Genomic DNA, 16,395 nt, shown 5'->3' with positions numbered 1-16,395 from the left:
ATCTGAAGCATTAACACTGGTCTAGTGAACACAGGTATGTAGTGTTGCGCCCACGGTTCTTTTGAAAGTATTCGCTGAAAAGCAAGGCAGTAGAGACAATAAATTGTTCCATATTTGACATGAGAGTGAGAAGAAGAATATATACCCGAAGATTATAGAGATGAGGTTATGCAAAAACAAAATCAATTAAAATAGTAGCAGAGAGTGTGAATTCATTTCTGTTGGTTTATCTAACATGGAAAAGGGAAATTGTATAGTGGTGAAAAAGATTCTTCAAGCATCATACTTTTTCAGTTTTAACTAATAAAACAGCTGCACAAAACAGATTTTATAGTATGTGACAATGCAAGTGAAGCGTGTATTGCTTCTTATAATGAGCCCTATGCTTTATACATTGAGTGTGTTGGGAGGGGGAACAATTAAACCACCAAAATACCAAATGCTGTCACATTCCATAGAATAGTGCACAATAAGTGACAACTGAGATGAGATTAAACAAACTCAGAACTAGTTCGCATACACCCATTACCATATCTAAAAACTATAGAATAATTTATAACTTTAGTATGACAGCTTTCTGCTGGGCAGAAAATATTTTAAATGAAGCTGTCTTGCCTGTAGTTCACAATGAGATGTAGACTTAAAGTAAATTTGATTGAAAACTTTTAGTCTAAGTATGAATTTTTGCTACATGAGTCTGTGTTGAGCATTCAACAGCTAATGATTGTAGAGCTGTAGCATGTAGTAGATGGAATGATTGTTATTTTGAATCTGAAGGAATAACTTTACACATGACAGCAGAGAAATAAGGATATTAGTTAGGTATGGAGCTTTTAGAATCTGTCAATAGAACGTAACAGAATATTAGACCTGTAATCTATCCGAAACCTTTTTTTATATATGACAGTTGGTAATAAAGAAGATGTACTTTGCCTTTTAGTTGTTTACATATGAAATGAATAACCCAGGATGAAATGGTATCATAACACTGTGCTGAATCCTTCTGGAGAAATCAGCTCAAGCAGTTACATTAAACCATGTTTGTTTAAGATAAGAAGTCTTGCAACATTAAACATTTAGAAGAAGTCAGGCCCAAGCCCCAGCACTGGAAAAGGAACATGAAATGCTGAGGCCTCACATTCAATTTTAAGAAGGATTATAAAGGGTGAAAATAGATCAAAATGAGGCAGAAAAACTTTTTTTTTCCAGATACAAGACAAAAACCCCAATTAAATAAGCTACATTGTAAGGAGCAACATCTTTTCCAGTACATTGTGAAGAAGATTTGGACTAAGTTGTATTAGCTCTTATAAACATTAGAGGGCACCCTAATAAGCTATAAAACCGGAATATACCGTAAGATACCAGTCTACCTCATTACTAATTATTGAGATAACAGTTGTAATAAGAGACATGCTTGAACTCCTGTGTAATCTGTACAGTGTAATGAATATAAAGTCTAATACTGGTAAAGGAATCAATTCCTTAATTAAAAATTAAAGGTAAAATACATTTATAAAAATACAAAACATTTTGTGTATTTCACACAACACCACACAGCAAAAATACCATGATTGGACACAGTTATTTTCTCATGGTTTACATATGAAAAAACAAGTATGTAATTACAGAAACCAGTAATTATACAATTATCACCATATGTACAATAAATGTACAGATACCAGACAAATGTTTAGCAAACATTTAGCAGGAAGGTTATGTATTTGGAGGATTTCAGAATACTAAGTTATTAAAAAATGCAAATAATCAAAGCAGAATGTCTATAAATACAAGAAATTAATTTGTTTGAGAGATCTATAAACATTCACATCAGTAACAGAACAGATAGAGACTGAACCTGTTTAAATGAACCTACAAACATGACTTTCACAACAGGACTTACACATATTAAAGAGGCTTTAAACCCATCATCTATATCACAACCTGGATCATAGGTTAAAGGAGTGCACGGCCACTCAGTCTTATTGCTGAATCACAAAACTGCTCAACCAGGTGACCAGATGGCATCATCTAAGCATGAAAAAGCAAAGAAGTTTACAGGAAACCAGTAGTACCATGTTTAGCATCAATGGGCCTTAGGCAGTAAGTGGAAACGTCTTTTTGAATAAAATACACAAACTATAGGTATATCCGCTAGTCAAAAATGAGCAATTCTGAAAGCTTGAACCATAATTCACATGGAGGACAAAAGGAGAAAACAATAATGAGAAGTTAAATGGATCTTCTACCAAGAGTGATGATGGCTCCATAAGAGTTTGTGCCTGCTTTAACTCTGTAAGTACTAACCATTTCACTAATAAAATAAACAAAATGGTGGAAAACTTTCAACATAGAATTATATTTTGACAAACCAATAATTTGAAGCACACAATTAAATCAATTAAGGAACATTTAAAGAGGAGATAGCCACTGCAATCAGCTAGAATCCAATTCAGACTTTAATTATGAGGGCCTTAAAATTGCCAATATTAATACATTCAATATCCTTTAATCAAAATAATTAGAATTTCTCACATGACAAGAGGCCATCCAAAAACACTCCAGTTATCAGCTTTTCCCAGATACTTTGTTTTTTCTAGTTTTAATTATTTATTGAATGTATTTTTTCACCTTTGTTACACACTCCTTACGTTGCAGGTGAATATTTTTGTGTTTGTCACTATTTCACCATTACCAGGACTCATCAGGGAGGCATTGCTCATATATTAATATTCACATAATTCACAGGAACAACTTGCTTTTCAAAACACATCATAATCCTGAAAGATGTTTCTCATAAGACACGTTTCACTGTCCACTATTAGCTATGCTCTGCTAATAAAAATAGTGCAACAATTTTCTGTCATTGCGGTCTCTGACTTAATATGCAAAACAGAATAAGAAGTGTATTTTGACTGACTCTAGCATTGTGAAATGGTGAGACCTCATTAATATTTAATTTCACAAAGTTATTACAACTGTTTGCTATGAAAATATACCAAAACACTCCATTGTGTGGGACATAGAAGTGCTAAATAAAGAATACAAGCCATAACATTTACCTTTTAGCATTTATTTTTAGAAATAACATTTAGCATTTATTTAGACAGATGCAAATATTTCAAGCACTGATATTATGCTTGATTCTCTAATATGTTCAAGTTGAACAGCATAACAGGTAAGGAATTTAGCCTCTATGCCTTTAAGCATACTGCCCTTCAATACAGTAGATGTCCTTGTATTGTAACTACCCCACATATATCAAAGCATAATGAACAACTGATTCTACCATTCCTTTCAGAGGCTGTTTAATGTTTTCATTATGTTTTATAAAGTGGAATAACAAGTAAGAGGTGGTGAAACAGTGAGAGCCTTGTAGTGGTACTGCGTGAACTAGAGACAGCCTTCATTCATGCACGTGGGAACAATTTTGTTAATTAACTATAATAAATGTAAACATATTCTTCGTTTTTCCTATACTTCTTCTTTTGACAAGGTTAAAACAGAACTTGAAACCAACAGCTTTAGATGCGCTGCTTCATTTACTGTGCAGTGTCTGATTCTAATAAAGTTGACTCAATAATTCCCTAAGATGTTTTTAAGACATCGTGCTTAAAATGAGCCATTCACTATGAATGTTGCTGCATTCAAAAGACTGCATTGCACAGTAGAAAGAAAAGTGCTGTGCATTGTTTTCTTCAGTTTTTTTTTCCACAAGTGACTTCTATTTCGAGTTAATTGACCATCTTGCTTATGGTAACAGCCTGCTAAGAAATGAATATGTGCAATTCTGCATCAAAATTGACTTCTTTACATTATTATTAGAACCGCCTACTTCTCTTATCCCTGGGAAAAAAGGAAACCTTGATGCAACATTTCTTAAAAGAGTCAATAGGTCTTCAGTAAAAAAACAACAACACTGGACCACAGACAAGAAAAACCAGGAACCCCACCCGAAAGATGTGTCTTTGTGAAGGTCAGTAATCAGTACGTTCATGTCCAACACATTTCCTTTAATCATACTTAAAAGGAAACACCTTGGAGATAACAAAGTCCTTTCCCCCAGGACAAGAAAATAGCTTCACCCACTCCCAATATCCATTTTTCAAAAATCATCTTTCTTGCAAAATTAAAGAAACACAATATTTTCCCAAACAGTCGGTCTTCTCAGGTTGGAGAGGTTTTAATTTGCACCTGGACATGTTTTCAAAGTGATTCTACTGCACCTACCAAAGGTCACAACAGTTTAAAGGAAAAATAAAACATCTATGTCAGAATCCAAAGGTGCACATTTCCTTTTCTATTGTAACGTAACATTCTGGCTAGAAAATGACATTTTACCATTAGTATCACAGCTTCTGTGTGTCATCTTGCCTGGGATTTCAGTCCAATGGCATTCACAAAGACAAGTTTCTTTATTATGGTAAAACATATAGCTAGCTAATTAAGCAAGAAAAAAATAAAAAAGGAAGAACCATTCTAGTTAATTTAAAAAAGAAGGGTTATTAAAGAGAATATTTTGCCAATTGAACAAGCAATCATTCTGATCGTAGATTGTACTGTCACTGTTTTAACATATCAAAGTCCTACAGTCTTGTACTTTAATATAAGTCTGATTTAAGACACCTATCTCATAGAAGCGTATGAAGACATTCCATAAAACATTTTACACTATACTTTACCATTGTCAATAACAGGCATTACAAGACATGACACAAACAAGCAGTTTAAACCACATTTTGAGGTAGATGTCCTATAAATGTGACATAGCACTAAACTGAGGCATACAAAAGACTTTGTGAACAACCAGGTCCCAAAATAAATCACTGTCACAACCACTCATACAGGCGCCACTACTAGGTCCTTTGTACAGGGAACACACCACCTGCAAATTACTTTTAAATCGGTAACAGAAACAGTGGAAGCCATTCGAAGACACAGTTGGATACAATACTATTCAGTCACTAGACCAACACAGTTTACATAAAGGTCTTAGAACAAGCAACTCATGTATTTACCACTTTTATCAAACGCAATCCAATTCATACTACTGTAACAATCACTATGAGACCAAAAGTCAGATACTTATATATCTATATAAGCTAGACCAAAGTAAATGGTTCTTATTCTATATTATCAAAGTAGTTTCTACTACATACTAAATACCTGAGCCTAATCTAGGATAAATCATAACATGGATATGAATAAGAACAGCCTTTCAGAAAAAGGAAAGCTTTGATCAGGAAAGTTTTTTTTTTTTGCATTGCAACACTAATATCTCTATTGAAAATGATGGAGTTGAACAGAGTTGCAGATACTTACTCTACAAAAGATCTTTGATAGCTATAAAGTGAAAAAACTTAACACATTTACTCCATATTCAAAGGTTTTCTCAGTTTTGAGGGTAGTGTATGGCAAAGCTTTCTTCATTATAAATTCAGGTTTAACATAAAAAACAGGTTTTCAGGAAAAACACTTGTTCTCATCACAAGGGTTTCAAGTGTAATAAAGTATCCAATTATACATTAAACTTTTAATTATCTGCAATTTCCCTCACGGGATCAATAAAGTATCTATCAATTCACATATTACTTTGGCTTAATACCTTTTTCCATTGAACAAACAGATTTAAAGATATACTACCTTAGTATACTTCCTGTTTTAATGTAAGAGAAACAGAAATGTTCTCTGCACATTGTCGACATTATCAGAAATTCTTTGCCAATATTTAAATTCAATCCTCTGCCCAGCCATTCTTCATTAATTCTAATGAAAAGCCTCCCTAGTCTGGCAGCAAAGGCAGCCATTAATCTTTGAACTGTAAACTACCAGCAAATTCAAGTGTGAGGCCAAAAAACTACTACGTAAACAGACCAAATGGCTTGAGATCCATACAAAAAATATATCAGGCATAATTACGGTGAGATCCATGGGATTTTGTTCACCATAAAATCTTTTGTTAAAAAAAAACACAATATTGCAAGCTTTTATGCTTTTTGGAGCAAATGATGCCATTGAAAATGACTGCTAAGAGCACTGCCCTGCAATATTTCCAGCCATTCCCAAGGCACCCCAACACTATCTGAGGCTTTGAAACTATGGCAACCGAATAAGAAAGCAGGCTCCATGATTAATAGATGAAGATCCCAGTGACAATCTAGCAAGGCCATAACTCAGGACGAGCACAGATGCGCTTACATCAAACCCAACTCCAAGTGCACTTGCCAGACACTTGAATAAGGACAATGGATTTCCAAGAAATGCATGATCACAAAATAATTTAAGACAAGTGGATGGCTGTCTGCTAATCATCTTGATACAGTACTTCATTTTGTATTTTAATTCCTTTACATAGTATTCTGAAGCTCTAACTTTTTTCTTTTAACACAAAACCTAATTTACAATGCAGATTTCAGTAGGAACTGCTTTTAACTATTTGGTTTCAAGATCTCTTGGGTTAAAGCATTTGAATGCTAACTTTTAAAGTACCCCGAGTTAGAAAGGCACTTTTGAGATGATGCTCATGAAGATCGCACTGGGTAAAAATAACGTGGGAAAAACAGATTCCGTTGCTTTACATTTTTAACATTATCGTCTTTATTGTAAATAGTCGTCGTCGGTTTCCGATTCTCTGTGAGTGAACTTTCAAAAAACTCCGTCATTAAACGGTTAACATGTTACATCAATTCGATAACACATTTCATAAAATAAGTTTTATATGAAACCAACAGAAATGCTGACCTTTTTCAAAGTAACAGATGTAAACCTGAGTGGCATGAATGAATTTACATTGGCTTACAGTTTATAAATACTTTAAGTGAGTAATTTATAATTACATTGCCATTTAACCTGGTGTCTGATCTCTACGCATTATTTACCTATGAAAAAAACCCGAGGTAAAACGAACTGTGTTCAGAAAGGTAGTTATCCAAGTATAACTGCAATCAAATCTTTGTTGAACCTATTCTGTTATGCCGTTTCACGTTTTTCACTTCCTTCCCGAATACGTTCCGTTTTAAGTGCACAAAGATAGAAAGGGGTTTTAAGATTGTAATATAGATATATTTAAATACCGATGTATTTCAACTGACACAAAAAGGCTGTGAAATTACTACACACCTCCCTCGTAGGAAAGGATGCGCTCAGCGCCATGACTTGGTTACAAGGCGGCACACGTATTAGCGGGGGTCAATTTAATCCTAACACCGTTGCTGTCAGCGATTGTGCTCTACCCAGGGGATGTGGTTCATTTTATTCTTCCCCTGCTTACAAATGGCTTAAATTAATGTAACGAAAGAAAAAAACCCGAGACCAGACTGCAAACAGACACTCGACTAATACTGTATATTTCTACGTTCTTTTTCCAAAGAACTAGTTCCTAAAGCATATGGTATTTTTCGTTTAAACACAAATGCCAACTCCTTAATTATCCACATGGTTTAGTGTTATACTGCACATTGCGACTAGACATCGTGACACTATCATAAAAGACTAATGGTTCTGTTTAAAATTTCACGCATTTGAATCCTGACAGCCTCTGCGTGTATTGGGTCCGTGTACCTCTGGGAAGCTGGTGTTTTGTTGGAATATTATTTTACTTTAGTCCCTTAAAACTTCTTAAGGCAAGTGGCATAGTGTTTTCCCCGAACTTCAGAGTTGAATGCCTTGACCTAAAAGGTACGTTTTTCTCGCCATGTTGGACTTCAGGAAAGCTGCGCTAAACTTTTACAAGTTCTGAAGTTGCTGTAAAATCAATAAATAGCTGAATCTCACAGACTTGCCCAATACGCATAAAATCTCTTCCAGATACAAGGAACCTCGCTTGTAAAATGCACAGTCTGATGTACACTATCACTAGCACTGACGCAAACACATTAGCAACTGGTTTAAGACTCCGTGTCACGGATGGAAATCTTCAGGAGGACCACTCAGCGCAGATTACTCTAAATATTATTTGGAAAAGGTGAACGTTTTGTTGCTCATCTTGTTTCAGGGGCACATAAAGTCACTCCGCTAACATGAGAAATCCCAAGCTTAAGGATTTTTTTAAGATCACATATATACGGATACATTTCTGTAAACCAGCAGACGTGAGAACATGTTTCCCTTGAAAGACAAAATTGAGTTTAAGTGGAGATATGTTTTAAATTATTTAGTGTTATGTTATGTTTCTGTTATGACCCACCTAACTTTACGACAGGACTTCACAATTTTATGAAGGCTTCCTAGTAGCTAACACTGCCAAGTTACAAGCTGAGCAGCTCACATTTTTAGATGGGAAATATATCCACAGTAAAACTGTCACTACATGTATTTTACTCTAGCAAAACACGGAGTGGAAAATGTCTCTATATTTAACTAAGGGACTTTGAACATAGAGTGATTACAAAATCAAATAAATATGAAAATAGCTTTGCTTTATACAAAATAAAGGCAGACCATCACAAATAGAATAGTCCCTGAAAACACATTGTTCGAATGAAAGAGAATATGCGATGCAGCCAGCCTTGGTGTACAAGTTGTATATTTGACAACGTCGTGTTAATATGCAAAATAATAATACATACACTTATATATTAGGAAAAAAAACAATCCAGAGACACGCATGCAAAGAAACTTAAGAAAAATACTCTACCTCCTGCTCATGAATAGGCAGCAGGCAAGGATAGCAGAACTAGCTGCAAGACCGTCCCGTTAGTAATCCATTTAAGATTTTGCCTGGGCAGTTCCGATTTAAAGTATCTTTGTTCTTCGTATAACTACATGAGTGTTTAAGCAGAATATTTTCTTTTATATATCTGTGAAGAGTACGCGCTTTTGTCATACAGACCGTGAGGGAGCTTTGAACAACAACTTTTGTTCTTCAAGCGAGAAAATCCAGAAGAAATCCACTTTCAAAGCCAATGTTGTTTAAATCCTTTTAGGAAACCGAAACAGAATAAATCTTGCCTCCAAGAATTGACCATGTAGTGTCCCGAACCCTGTTCATTCGCAGCAGGCTAGCACACCGCTCCTCACAAAAGCTCCTAGTCATCCTATTTGGAGATGAAGGTTTCTTACTAGTGCACACCGATCCCAGCTGTCACTCGCTACAAATGGGGAGGAGTTAAATTCCAGACTGGATCACAGTCATGTGGATTTGGATTCCTTGTGCTACCGTCCATACAGTATTTACCAAATGTTTACTTGAACGGAACCATAACGTCTATAATTTAAAAGAAAATAGAAATAGATAGTGAGTTTTACTTAGCATTACTACTTACATTATTTTTATATGTTCTATAATTCAATGGTTTCTTATAGGTAAACCTTGTTTTACCCTGATGTCCTGGTTGTGTTGTCGTTAAAATGGGTTAATGATGCGTAAAATGCACCTGTCTCACGTGCGCAGTTTCTAGGAAGGAACCAACAATTCAGTAGGAAACTAGAATATCTCCTCTACAGTTTTACACATGGTAAACAACGTGGCTTTATAAGTTTCGTATACTTATTGAAACGAAAAGCAGACGAAATGCAGTTCTAGGCGGCTAAACTGTGGTCTTTTAAACTCTCCTTTGTCATGGAGGAAGAAACCCAACTCCGGTGGGCTGGGATTTTCCAGGCACAGTGTTTCTAATCGCCCTTCTTTCTGATCCCCTTAATAGCCAATCAGTTCTGTGAGGGAAGAGGAGAGCAAATCCTTTTAAAGTTGCTGCTTCGGTATTGCGATTTCAGTTGTGCTGAACATGCTTTGTTTTTTGTGCATAAACCCATGTTTCTTAAGGAACTATGTTCTGCTGCTCGTTTAGCACACATTGCGATATTTGTGGTATAAGAACTCTCGTTCATACAAAATACATCTCCAGAAATCCCTCTCAATTCTTCAAAGTCGCAATTGTAAAGGGATTACCTCTATAGCAATCTATCTATAGGAGTAATGACGAAGCGCACGGATGACAGGTTTGGCAGGCTGTAATACAGACGCACTGTTTTACACGACAGGTGATTTTGTACACAGTGTTGAAGACCGAAATAGTTTATGAATGATTCATTTCTAAAATGATTAATGGGTGAACAGAAAGTTATATTATTCATTTCTAGTAAATTAAAAAAATACTCAATTGAAGTAAGTAACAATAGTAACTACTTACAAAATTTAACCTCAGTTTTCTTATTTTTGCTTATTTGTAGACAGCAAAAGGTTTGCTAAAAATTGTTTCTACATGATTGTTGTGTCGTAGATGTTTAATGGTACCTGGGAGATCATAATATAAGTTGAGATACGTTTTCATCAGGATATCAATTGATTTATAACAAATAACGATTTAATTATTTTTTTAAAACCCCTGTTATATGTACGCGTGAGATTATCGTATCACTAATAAGACAGAAACAAACGCGAAACCAATTTAGCCAGGCTGCTTTCTATTTTATGTAATTTCGTTTAAAATGTAATATATAAAGTATAGAATATAACGGGATGTCACATAACCAGCCGTTGCAACTGTAGTCATCAATCGTGGGTGATTAGGAGATGCAGAAAACTGCGAAAGAAAGTGACATGGATGTTAATGTATCCTTCTTCTGTATCCTTATCAATATGTGTAGCTGCAATAAAAAAGTAAACAGAAATCCTGGATACAGTTAAACAGAAAATGTGGAATTTAAATCCAAGGAAGTTATATTTAAGCCTTGTATTAATAAGACTTCATGTAGAACATTATGTTCACTTCTGTTCACCACACCACAAAAAGTGCTGTATATTATAGCCTTAGAAGGTGGTCAAAATAAAGAAAGACACAAGAATAATTCGTGGTATCGGGGGTTTGCCAAATACCGGCTGTCTAAGGGAGTTAAATCTCTTCAGTATAGAACAAGAGGGGTCAAGAAGGGATTTAATTCAAGCATACAAGATTCAAACTGATATAGATAGGTTTAACCATGGGACTGTTTTACAAAATTGGAAACTATAAGGGAATTTATTTAGGATGGACACTGATTTCTTTACACTGATAGTTGTGGGTATCTGGAACAAGCTTCCCAGCCAGGTTCTTGAAGCCAAAACCCTGAGCACTTTTCTCACACAGCTGGACAAAATTTTAGTTTCATTTAGTTACTAAACTAAAAAATGAGATGAAACAAATGGTCATTTGTCGCATGCACTCTTTCTTATGTTCCTATGCAGCATGTCACTGCCACTGGATTAGACAATGTTTCACTTGTTGTAAAGGCCACTTTTTATCTGAAGAATGCACTCTTTATGTACACTGATGGACGGTGAGGAGCATGCATGGGTAGTGATGTTGTTTGTGAGTCTAGTCTACCTTCACTGGATAGTTATTTATCTAGAGGGCATGTAAATACAGGAACTCATTCACATGGGTTTTGTACATTTCGTGTTTGTATCAAGAGAATGCTTACTATAATAAAACTTCCAGAGCACAGGTTCCAGAACAATGATGATCCTTTAGTCAGCTTCCATACAGTATATAAGAACGATTGCATGCAATTGAGATAAACTAAAGGATTGCACAAGTATCTAATGTTAGAGTAGAGTGTCTATATATCTTGGAGTGCCACACAGACCAGATATTAATTCAGACAGTCATTGGATGGACTTACAAACAAAAATAAACATATCTCCACATGTCTGACATGCTACTGTATATTGGATACTGTTTTCAACATTTGGTTGTTACTTGTTATTATCTCAGAAATTAATGGCCCCTTGAAATGTAGGTTATACCATTAATAATTAAATAAGAAAGGGGAAAGTGAAAATGCATAAGTTGAGCTAAATGAGGCAATTACTTTTGTTCAGTGTCAGAAACCGTGTTTATACAAAGAGTTCTGCTGCTGCTGGTGCACAGGTATAGAAAAGACACCTAAAAATCCCAAACCTAGTTCAGGCCTGTGAATCAATTCACTTTCTACATAAAAACAAATAAAATACAACAAAATGGTGTTCAAACGTAGGCAACAATAGTTTTCTATACATTTTCTAACTGCTTATCCAATACAGGGTCACAGGGTAGGGCGAGCCTATCCTGGCAAGGAATGAGCACTGGACACAGTATACCCTGAATGGTCATTTGCCTGCCAGTCAATCACAGGGCACACACAGACACAAAAACTCACACACTTACTGTCATGAAGCGTTTTTCAGGACCCTATGCAGACGGCAGAATCCGGAAGGGAGTGAAACAAACATGGGGAAAGCAGACTAGGAGCGGGGCTGGTAGAAGAACAGAGGGGTGTGTCAGCAGTGTGCTGTGCTGGGGGAGCATGACCAAGGCAAAGAAGTCCAAAGGGAGTCCGTAGGAAAATCTAGGGTGAGCAAAAGACCAGAGCCTGGTAATCCATCCTTGACAGACAAGACAGGAATTAAAAGCCGGAGCAGGATCCGGGGGGATAAAAAGGGGTAACAGGGCCAGACGCTTCAAGCCCCAGACCCAGATGGTCAGGACGCCATTGCGAAGCCTATGCCGCCAAGCTTCTCCTGGACTCACTGGTAGGCGGGCTTCTGGGCGACCATCTTCCGAAGCTGAGCCTGGAATGGTAGGAGTGTCTGGCTTTTGTACGGAAGGTCTGGAACAGGAGGCAGGTGCAAAAAATCAGGACAAATGAGGAAGAGCTGGAGCGTCCTTAAGAGGAGGGGCTAACGATCGCGACACTTACACCAGGGCCAATTTTTCCAGAAGCCAATTAACCTGCCTGTATGTCTTTGGACTATAGGAGGAAAACAGAGCACCGGGAGGCAACCCATATGAACATAGGGAGAACATACAAACTCCACATGGACAGAACCCTAGGGTCCCAGCACTGCAAGGCAGTACCACGAACCATTGCACCACTGTGCCACCTGAACAATAGTTGTTTAGAAAGCAAAAAATTAAAATATGGTTTTGACTATATCTTTTAAAATACATATTCGAATGCACAAAAAAACAACACTTTATTCTCACAGACTGAATTAAGCATTAAAGACAGATATCACACAGCGTCAATAGAAATTCTGAAGAAAACAGCTTCTGGACAGAATGCAGCTGGATTTTCCCCCATGTTTTGTGCAGTTTGCAAAGGTTGGCTGGTCTCATTTTGTCTGCTGGGGATGGGATTAGTGAGTGCTTCCCCACAAATGTCCTGCTGGACTTAGATCAAGATAAATGCTGCCCACGTCAAGACCTCAAAGTTGTTTTCTTAAAGTCTTGTCATTGTAATCCATTATTAGAAATTATTTCTTCCTGGAATTTGTTGTTTAGTAGCCACTGAAGTAAAATGATTACGCAGATGGATAAGATAGGTTTGACATTCCTGGGCTGGTGTGCTGACCCACTGCCTTTAAGGATGTGGGCTGTGCCTCACTATAGCCGGTTTCCTGATTCCCTGGACTAGTCTGCTGATTGTTGAAGCTGAACATCTCATTCTTCAGACAATCTCTCACAGACAGAGCTTCTTTAGTCATGCCAATAGCAACCAGGTAATCTTATTTCATCAAGTAGAGGCATGGTTCTATCTTTCAATGTTTTTACTTTTGATGGCTGCTTCTGTGTAGATTCTTAATCAGCACAATCACTGAACATGCAGTTTTTTATTAAATAAAAAATCAGGATTTTAAACACCAAAGAACAATACCATGCAAATAATCATCAAAACTATGTGACCTTTAAAACTGTGGGATCTGAAAATATAAGTGACATAATGTACCTACAAGATGGACAAATGATGTATAATGTAGACCATAGCAATTTTATCATGCATCAGTATATTTTTTCTATACAGAGCAGCAAAGTTCAGAACATAGGAAAATAAGAAAGGTTAGTTACAAATGAGAAGAGACTATTAAGCCCATTTACTGTAGGTCACTTAAGTCTGAAAATTTCTTCCAGTTGTTTCTTGAAAGAAGCCAATTAGATGACTTCTTTCCAATCCTTCAAAAGTTCCTCTTTGTTCCAATTCTACAGTAGTTCCACTTGTGTCCTCTTTTTACATCTCACTATTGCTTCTGAATAAGTCTGAATAAGTTGGGTTGACTGTCAATATAAAATAATAAGTGTTGGCTAGGTTTGGACACATAACTTTACATTTCACAAAGAATACTATGTGAGACAGACAACAGGAATTAGCAATTAACTTGTATGTATTAAGAAAAAAACATTAGTGCAGGGAGGAAAAGATAATCCCAGGCTGTCTTCCACTATTAGAGAAAACAATACTATTAGATGATGAATCTGTGGGGTTGTGCAGCTGTTGCCTTCAACATATTTTGGTTGAAAAGCAATAAACCAGATTGTGTGGTTATCCGGGATGACATTGTTCTTCATGGAACATCTGATAAAATCTCATTCTTTTTTTTCACAAGTAAATAGATGCAAAAGCAGCCATATTACAGTGGCACAAAGGTTATATTGCTTGCTTATACAGTATGTCCCTTTCTAAAAGGTCATGTTGGCAAAACCTCTTCACAATCAAAAACTCAGCCACACACATAAATCTTATTGGATGAAACTTCTCTTGCAGACTCTAAGATTGAATGTGATTATCTGGTACAATCGTACTAGATAAGTACACTGATATTTGACTTATTTACTGCTTAAGTTTTTTTCAACCTACAGAGTGGCTCCACAATGCTTATGACATTCTAAAGTACTTCACATCATTTAGTCTTGAGAGAAAGCTTTAGACCTGTCTTTTAGATTCACTAAATTTCTAAATTTCTAAACTGTGAACTTCATCTAGTCTAGAGATCTCTGAAGGCTAGAAACTTTGAAGTTACAGTTCTATGATATGAGTGTAAAGGGAAAGAACATTTGTATTAAAAAATGTACACAGCTATGCATAGTCTGGAGATGTTAATGAAAATATGTGTTTTATTAAAAGTACTTGAAAGTAAACATAAGCTTCTATTTTTAATACTTCCTCCATTTGTCTTTCAGTGAATGAGATTACATGCCAATAAAAAACCAAAGATGATTGTGTGTTTAACAGCTACATATATAAATATATTTAAAAGGATTTATTAAGTGCAACCATGAAAAAATTGTATTTATCTCACAATACATATCTATTTTGTACTGTAATTCATGTTCAGTTCTGGTGTTCTCAATGTCAAGGAAGAAAAGGTCTATGATGATAATTTAATAGCCTGTGTTTTATACAGATTATTAAGAGGTGGATGGCTGCAAAGAAATACATTGATTAATATGCAATAAGCAGTCCTAGTATTATTGTTTGGCAAAGAAAGGCAGATTGTTTTGACATATCATTGCAAAAATGAGTGCACCAATAAAAACTTTCTTAGTAGCGTTGGTGAGTAGTGGATTATAGGGCAAATGAGGACAATTTTAGCTACTAATGCAATGTTACAATGTTAATGTAATGAAAGGAGCATTTTGGATACCTTCCCTTTTTAATTATGAAAAAAGACATGCTTACAAATGGATCGTCAATAGTTACTCACATCAGCATACAATATTGTTCCTTATAAAAAGAATGAAGTCAGTTTTCATGTGTTTATCACAGTAAAACTAAACCAAAATAACTTGGCTGACAGCGAGGAATCTGGCGTCACCAATTATCACTTTGTCTGGAAAACATTTCTCCTCGAGTCTCTACAAAAAGTCACTTCATATCTTAGGTTCTCCAAAATAAATTTACCAAGTAGATAGCACAGTAAAAAGTACTCTGAAACTGAGAAAGACTTAAAAGGGCTCCCAAAATCAATATAAGTCTCAAAAATCTTAAGTTTGTCTGTGTCTGTGACACATTGCTTTTCATCTGGAAAGAGCAGTAAACCTAAACGAAACCTTCCTAGAGTACGTTTTATGCTGGCTTTTCCTAGGACTTTCAGTCGTAACCTTCATTTACATAGTCGTAAAAAAATCACAGCGAGTTGCAGCACATGCCCGTTACCGTCAGTTGTGTAGTGTGACACCCCCAGCGACTCAGTCATAGCACTCTTCATAGCATCTACAAACTGGCTTAATTTTCTTGTAGCGAGTCGCAAGTCATAGGGATGGGCTCTTCTGTCTGCGACAGTCAACAGCCAATGAGTGCACAACCGGAAGTACACAGCATACAGTGCGGCTGTAAGGAAAGAAGGAACTGTGCAAATGGAGGAGGCGCTCGTCGAACTGTGGAGCCAGGACAGATGTCTGTTTGATGTTTCGCGTTTGTCGTTTCGTGTTTGTTTGATTACTTTTGTGCGTTATCCCTCCCCTTATTCTGGTGTGGTCCACGTTGATTGGTTGCCAAAATGAGACGAGGTACTCTCGTGCTGCAATACGGGATTTGTAACTGTGATGAATCGTGTAATTAGTCACTCCCTGCGATTCCTTGTCGTATAATTTTACTCCATGTAGGACAGAAAATGCAACGAGATTCAGCAACTGCAGTCGTTAAAATTGACATGCTCTC

At 36.3% G+C, this 16,395-nt stretch overlaps 1 protein-coding gene across 5 annotated transcripts in view; it reads right to left on the bottom strand.

Annotated features, from left to right (window-relative positions):
* sema6a (sema domain, transmembrane domain (TM), and cytoplasmic domain, (semaphorin) 6A) overlaps positions 1–9,088 on the bottom strand; it is an 83,499-nt gene extending 74,411 nt beyond the window's left edge. For 2 of the 5 annotated variants that reach the window (XM_088629911.1, XM_088629914.1), the window contains exon 1: positions 8,636–9,087. The gene's annotated coding sequence lies outside the window, so the exon portion shown is untranslated. Of the gene's footprint in view, positions 1–8,635 lie in introns of all 5 variants that reach the window. The other 3 variants (XM_088629913.1, XM_088629915.1, XM_088629912.1) reach the window with 2 other exon arrangements.
* Positions 9,089–16,395: the final 7,307 nt, after the last annotated feature.

This window comes from Lepisosteus platostomus, chromosome 4, assembly GCF_059453375.1.
Source record: "Lepisosteus platostomus isolate fLepPlt1 chromosome 4, fLepPlt1.hap1, whole genome shotgun sequence".
Classification (NCBI taxonomy): domain Eukaryota; kingdom Metazoa; phylum Chordata; class Actinopteri; order Semionotiformes; family Lepisosteidae; genus Lepisosteus; species Lepisosteus platostomus.
The sequence above is the reverse complement of the archived record's forward strand: the minus strand, read 5'-3'. Positions and strand labels throughout refer to the sequence as shown.